Raw genomic sequence first — 7,620 nt, forward strand, 5'->3', positions numbered from 1 at the left:
CGCACACACGCACACACACGCACACGCACACACACGCGCACACACGCACACACACGCACACGCACACACACGCACACGCACACACACGCACACACACACACAACATAATCATGTGATTCTAATAAAGGAACTTGGCCTAAGTGCAAATTGTTTGAGTACAATGGAGAAGAGAAACACACAAAACATTATTATACATATACATAAACATATACATATACATATAAAACAGAACATTATTTGCTAACCACGTGATACTTAAAGACAGGGTGGGGGCTGCAGAGATGGCTCAGCAGTTAAAACCACCCTGGTTTAGTTCTCAGCACCAAAATGACAGATCACCACCATTTGTAACCCCAGTAGATCCAGTACCCTCTTCTGGCTTCTGTGGGTACTAGACACACAAATGTACAGACATACATGCAGGCAAAAACATTCATACACATAAAGTAAGTAGGTCTTATTTTTAAAGAATTATTTATTTTATATGTGCGAGTGTACTTCAGACACACCAGAAGAAAGCATCAGATCCGTAGTGGTTGTGAGCCACCATGTGGTTGCTGGTAATTGCATTCAGGCTCTCTGTGGAGGATTATCTTGACTGTCTGAGGTGCGAAGACCTGCTCACTGTAGATAGTGCCTTTTCGTAGCTGGGATCCCAGGGTGTGTAAGTGATGAAAGGGAGTGGGACCACGGGCTGCATCCCTTGCTCTCTGCTTCCCAATTGTGGGCGGGACCTTCCTAGCTGCTCTAAGCTCCTTCCTGCTTAGCTTCCCTGCTATGATGGAATATTTCTGGAACTGTGAGGCAGAATAAATATTTTCTCCCTTAACTCAATTTTATTCAGGCTATTTTATCACAGCAACAGTCTATTTGTTGTACAAATTTTAATTTAATTCAGTTGTGATCAAGTGATAAACACAAAATTATAGACATTTTATATACATGAGTGAACTAGTCAACACATTAAAGAGAGGACCTGCAGTCATGGGATGGAATAATGAAGGACCTAGTAACTTCTGGAATTCCAAACTAAGAGTACTTTAGTTTATATTTTAGTATATATTCACAAAATCATACTTTCACACACACATATAGATAAAAATATTTTTTTAACTTTCATTGGTTCTTTGTGAATCTCACATCCTGCACCCCAATCCCACTCATTCCCCCTTCCTATGTGACTGCCCTCTACCCTTGCAATAACACTCCCCCAACAGACAAAGAATCTCATTTCATAAGTTAGAGTGTGTCACGTTATGTCCCACAGTATACCCTCTTGTCTACATTTCTTTGCTTGCAAGTGTTCATTGCAATGACTCATTGGTCTGGTGTGAGGTCTCTGGCTTCTGCTACTCTAATGGAAACTCTCTGGGTTGCCTCTTGGATAGCCTGTTGTTGCCCTGTGTCATGGAGATCCTGTGGTTTTGGATCTGTAGAACCATCTCGTTCATGCATTCCAGCAGTTCATTGCTGGGGAAGATGTTGGGTGGGCCAATTCAAAGCCCTGGATCTGGGCTTGAGAGGTATCTGAGCTGGTCAGTCCACCAGCTCTCCCATTCTCATGCCCTCAGACTGGCTCACTGGCAACCCCCAAAACCAGGGCCAGCTCCACCCTGCTGCCCAGGTGAGGTGCAGTGTCCATTCTCCCAAATGTTGCAGCTGGTGAAGGACATGGCCAGTTCTCCCATTCTCATGACCCCAGGACCAGCTCTCCTTCCTGCCATAGGTGACAAGGGACAAGCAAGAGGAGAAGGGCATCTCTCCCCTGTCCTCGCCATTGTACAGCAGACATGACCTACACTCACGCCCTTGGGGCTGGCTCACCTGCACCTTCCCACTACCAGGGTCGGCCTTATTGTGCTGCACAGATGAGGTGCAGGGCTTGCTCTCAAGAGTGTTACAGCAGGTGCTGGGTAGGACCAGCTCTCCTGCTCTCATGACACAGTCGGAAACAGCTCTCTTGCCTGCCAAAAGTGTTAAGGGCAAAAGGGAGGGGAGGGGATCTCTCTCTTGCCAATGTCACCTCACAGCAGAGGAGAGGCAGGACTGTTTCTCAGACCTCAGGGCCAGCTTGCCTGCAACCCCCACATCTATGATGCTGCCCCAGCAAGGTGCAGAGACTACTCTCCTGAGTGCTGCAGTAGGTGAAGGGCAGAGCCAGCTCCCCTATCTGCCTTAGGCAGCAAGGGGTGAGGCCGTCTTTCTTTTGCCCATGTCACTGCATGGCAGCTCTTCCACATCACACTTTTGGGGCTGGCTTGTCTGTGTCTGTCATGAGGGTCAGCCCTACTGTGCTGCCCAGGTAAGATACAGGGCTTACTCTCCCAAGTGCTGCAGCTGGTGAGGGGCAGGGGCAGCTCTCCTGTTCTCGTGATCCCAGGGACATGTCTCCCATGATGCCTAGGTGAGAGGTGGGGCCAGTTCTGCACAACCCTTAGACAGTAACATGTTCCTGGGCAGCAGTCCAGACCAGGGACATCTGCCTTGCCTTTAGTGGCAACAGACCTCTGCTGCTGCCGTGTCACAGACCCATACATAGCCTCTGGTGGCAGCACAGATCAGGACCCCACCATGGTCCCAGGTGACATCACCAGCTCCTCACGTCAGGCTGTTCCTCACTACCCTGGAGTCTCCAGTTCTGCCTCTCTTCATTGTGCCCACATCCTTCTGCTTCTCTTTCTCTTCCATTTCTTCAACACTAACTTGTTCCTCTTAGAGGCACCCAGTGTCTCTAAGTGTCTGGGGTTGTTTCATGAGTGGTCTCTGGAGTGCTATGCCCTCTAGTGCACAGTGCCACTGGGCAGAGGTCATCTTGAGCTGTCCCACCTCCACCCCCAGGCCTGTGAAGTACCTGAATGGTAGTCCTCTCAGGCTAGCCTATGACACCAGTCTGGTGGTTGTGTCTGGCTTGCTTCTTGCTAGGCTCCCATGTCAGAACCATCTGTCTCTGGCTTCCTTCTGCCTGGAGTTCAAGGTCCCAGGTGGGATTCTTCTAGTCTCTGACTAGCTCTCCTGTCTGGGAGCTAATCTGGACCTGTGTGTACCAAACTGGTGTTAGTCTCAGTCTAGGTCCCTGTTGTCTGGGGCCCCTGGTGCTGGACTGGTGGTTGTCTCTGGCTCACTTTTTTCAGAAGATGTTAGGCTACTAATCATTCAGATGTTCATAGGTCAGAACACTGAGCATAGACATGGCCTCTCTCAATTCTGCCACCTACTGATAGACATGTGACACAGCAGCCACACCTGCAAGCCTTTAGGGGGCAGTATGCATTTTATTTTTTTATTTCTTCCCAATCTGCTTTTATACAATTTTAATTACATGCAAGTATTAAGGTCAGTTCTAGGTTGAGGAACTAGCGATACAATAGATGCAAATAGTCAAGGAACAAGCAAGACAATAAACACAAATAGTCAAAGAACAAACAAAGCAATAAACAAAGTCCCGTGATCACTCCCATGAATGCTGTATCTAAAGGCTTATCAGGATGACCAAAATAACTGAGCCTACTTCCCTGTCCTATCCCAAAGTCATTTTCATGCCTGAAGTCTACTTCTTTGTTCTAGTCTAAGATTTAGATTCCTGCCTGAGATTTTTAGGTGAAAGTGTGTGTGTATATACACAACTGTGTGCTAACACCCCTTGGGAATGAGAAGAAGGTTTTGCACTCCCCTGGAGCTGGAGTTATAGATTGTCGTGAGCAGCCTGGCTTGGGTTGTAGGTTTTCAGTAAATGTGTTGATGTTATGAGTTTTCCTCCTGATGATTTATGTGTCTCATTTGATTTTTAAAAAATGAGTCAAAAGCAGGAGTAGTAGCTCGTATCTGTAATCTCCAGACTCTGAGATGCTGAGAACGGAAGAAAAGGAGTTTGAGTCCAGCCTGGGTTACACAGTGAGCTAGCTCCTAGCCAGCATAGGGTTCAACAAATAAACAAAAGCCACAGCAAAAACAAACAAACAAGAAAGACTCGGGCTATGCAGACTGGCTTTAATAATCCTCCTTAGCAATCACTCTACTCCTTTGATTTACAAAGGAAGACAGTCAAGGGTAGGAATCTTCAGATAAACAATCACTGCAGTATGTTGACCCAACTGTACTTGCTATTCGAAGCAGAAGTGGTCGTGTTTTATCTAGGTTTTCAACAACTTCGAAAAATAGTATTTGTAAGCCATGTTTCTTGGTCTTTGAAGGATGGGGGGGGGGCAGAAAACAAAAGAAATATGAACTAAGACAATCTTGAGAAGTACCAGGTAGGCTTTTGTCCTAGGGCTGGCAAGGCTATTTAATACCACAGTGTTCAATTGCTTCTTCTGGTTTTGAGTACAGTTTAAGGGAAGAAAGATTTTTAATTTTGCTTTTTCTCTTTATTGGCTGGAAAATAGCTTGGAGTAATTTGTTCCAAGATGAGGCTGCACATGGAGGGCATGTGCTTGATCCCCTTCATTTCTAAAACTTGATTGCACAGGGGAACAGTCAAACTAGGCACACAGTCTTGGGGACAAGTGCCTGTACCCATTACTTTTCTTACTACTGGGATAAAACACCTGATTTAAGGAAGGGTTTATTTTGACTTACAGTTTGAGGGGACACATTCCATCACAGCAGTCAAGGTGAATGGCTGAGTGGTCACATTATATCTAAGCACAAAACAGTGAATGCTCCTGTTTGCTTAGCTTGATCTCTTTTATGCATCCTGGCTTCCCAGCCTTCAGAATGGTACCACCCACATTTAGGATGGATCTCTGCATCACAATGAAGTAAGTCTAGGTAATCCTTTACAGATACGCCCAGGCTCTTGTTTTTAGATCTGGTCAAACTGACAGTCAAGAACAACCATCAGGATGACCGGCAACTCTTATGCTACTCTTGATTTATCATTGAAAACTAAGGGCAGAGAGATCGGAGGCCAGCCTTCGTGCTGATGCTTTGAACTGTGAGAGGATGCCATTCTCATTTCTTTAAGATTTCTCCACCCTGTGGAGGTGAAATCCCAGAGCTGAGTTTGCCTTCTGCACTTCTACACTAGACTGGAGAGTTGGGAGGATTTTCTGGTATAAGAAAGTGACTTTTTCTGTTTACTTTCACGTTCGTCTGCATCTGCTTTGATTTTTCTGACAGCCAACTTGTCCTCATGTTCTTTTCTTCTTCTTAAGTTCAATTCTAAGGGCCTTAAGGTTTATGGAGATTCATCTTACCCTCTATGTTAGTTACCTTTGCATTGTGGCGACCAAAACACCCGCCAGAAACAATGGAGGAAGGGTTTATCTAGGCTCATGGTCTCAGAAGGTTACAGGTCACCATATTTAGGAGGACTCAGCTGAGCTGCTCAGTGTGTTGGTGAGAGCACAGCATAGTGACTACCACGTTCTTATACCAATGTGAAGCACAGAGTGGGGATAAGAACCTGAGACTAGGCTATCATGTTCTAAGGTCCATGCCTCATGAAGGACTTCCACCAGACACCTCACACCTAAAGGTTCCACAGTCTCTCCAGACAGCATCAGGAGCCAAAGAGCCATGCAGGACACCTCAGATTCAAATCACATCTTCTGGCAGTAGGTTTCTGAGTCTTCAATTTTAGTGTTTAGTATTGTTATTAGATTTATCTTTCCCTGGGATTTTATAGGTATTTGTTATAAAACTACAGGACACCAGGTTAGAAGCAGTTTGCCAGATACTTATTGATTCTCAATATAAAGTCTGAAATTCAGAAGGTTTAATCTGTTATAAGGTTATCATTTGCTTTTATAGGGAAGATGGCTTAGACTTCTTTGAGCCACTCAGGAACAAGCATAGAGTGGGGTTGCTAGTTCAAGATGCTCTCGCTCTCTTGCTCTCTCACTCTCTTGCTCTCGCTCTACACATAATCCTGCACTGTGGAGCCATTGTAGATGGTCAGGATTAGGTGTCAGAGACCACAGTATGTATTCTTTTTAGGAGTTTGCAGTCTAGTCTACCTTCACCTGCTCATGCGTAAGGGAGCAGGCAGGCTACGTCTGGACCATGGCTGTTGGAGAGGTGGTTGCCTGTCTTGATCAATCTTTTCCCTGTTACTGCTTCCCACTTGGTAGCAGGAGCACCTCTGGTCTGGGAGAGCAACATGGGGGAATCCTGGGAAGCAATTCAGGTGGAGTAGATCCCTGTGACAGACAGAACTCAAACCATGGCGTTTATGACGACAATAAACAAGGAGAGGAGCTGTGTGTGAAAGCAGGGTGATGGAAAGAGGGTCAGAGAAGTCACCTGTCAGGAAACAACGGTCCTTCAGGATGATAGGAAATGATTTATGTGGGCCTCTCCACATGGGTTCTGGGCCAAAGGATTCCAGGGAGGATAAAGCAGAGGATAACTGAGAGGACACCTGAGCAGAGGAATGATCAAAGGTAAAGATGTTATACTCATAACCACAACCCAACTTCTGATTTGGCCTCAGACTTAGGCTAGATGCAACAAAAATAGAGAAGTAACTCAGACAACCTTATTATGCCATAATGGCGCTCAACCTTCTCTTCCTGGTGCTGTGACTCTATAATACAATTCCTCATGTGGTGACCTCAACCATAAAATTGTTTTTGTTGCTACTTCATAACTGTAAGTTTGCTACTGTTATGAATCATAATGTAAATATCTGGTATGGCATGTGACCCCTGTGAAAGTGTTCATTGACTCCCCAAAAGGGGTATGACCCCCAGAACCGGTGACCTATGGGCTGGTCCCGGAGCTGTCCAGCCTCTTTGTAGCCCACACTGTAGTTCCTATGGTTTCTAAGAAACTAAGCAGGCTTGAAAGAAACTAAACTTGCAGAACCTCATCTGTGTCAGAAGAGGGCACTCTTTCCTAACAGACTGTTCCTACCAACCTTTTAAAAGCAAGCCAGATTGGCTGACCTTTCCTCTCAGCTAAAAGAGACACATGGGTATTTTATTCAGAGTTGGGGCACAGCTGCCTGTGCAACACAGCCAACAGAAATCCCCGATGTTAGAGCAAAGTGATAGACTTGGGATCTTGTGTGGCTACACACCATGGAATCTACAAATACATAATGAGAACTGCACACATGTCAGGGTTCTTCCAGGTTAGAAGTACAGGAGAGGCAGATGAAGAGGCAGTGATCTGTGGTGATGAATAAGGTATGGTATACAGTAGCCTAAACACATATATCTTAGGATGACTCTAACCATGACATTTAAGACATTGAAGAAATACCCAACACTGCTAAAATGGCCAAGATCTGAGACTAGATAGGTCACAGGACTAGGGAGAAATCCTAATACTATTATTCTGTGAAAGGAACATAGCCACAGACTGACTTCTAATGACATTCTGCTATACTATACAGAGAAGCTGCTTTTTGCAGTAGATGAGCACTAACGTAGAGAGTCCCAAATGGACAATGTGTGCAGTGAGAAACTTAGGAGCACCCTGTCCTCAGTGTGAAGTCTTCATAAAACCCTTTCCTCAGGACTCAGTGATCTATGCAGAAAAGGAAGTAGTACGTTTGTAAGAGCCAGAGGTGATGGTTGACTGGAAGGAAGTAGTGTCTTCCAGAAACAACTAGACTGGGAGGAAGAAGTAGAAAAGGGCTCTTAGCCTTAACTAAGAAACTATCTGCAGTTGATC

General features: G+C 45.4%; 1 non-coding gene across 1 annotated transcript; it reads right to left on the reverse strand.

Moving 5' to 3' along the window:
• Positions 1–3,133: 3,133 nt before the first annotated feature.
• Positions 3,134–3,265, reverse strand: LOC114609124. Its single transcript, XR_003709466.1, has one exon. It is a non-coding gene; the product is annotated as a small nucleolar RNA SNORA17 (small nucleolar RNA).
• Positions 3,266–7,620: the final 4,355 nt, after the last annotated feature.

This window comes from Grammomys surdaster, unplaced genomic scaffold, assembly GCF_004785775.1.
Source record: "Grammomys surdaster isolate TR1022 unplaced genomic scaffold, NIH_TR_1.0 125946, whole genome shotgun sequence".
Classification (NCBI taxonomy): Eukaryota; Metazoa; Chordata; class Mammalia; order Rodentia; family Muridae; genus Grammomys; species Grammomys surdaster.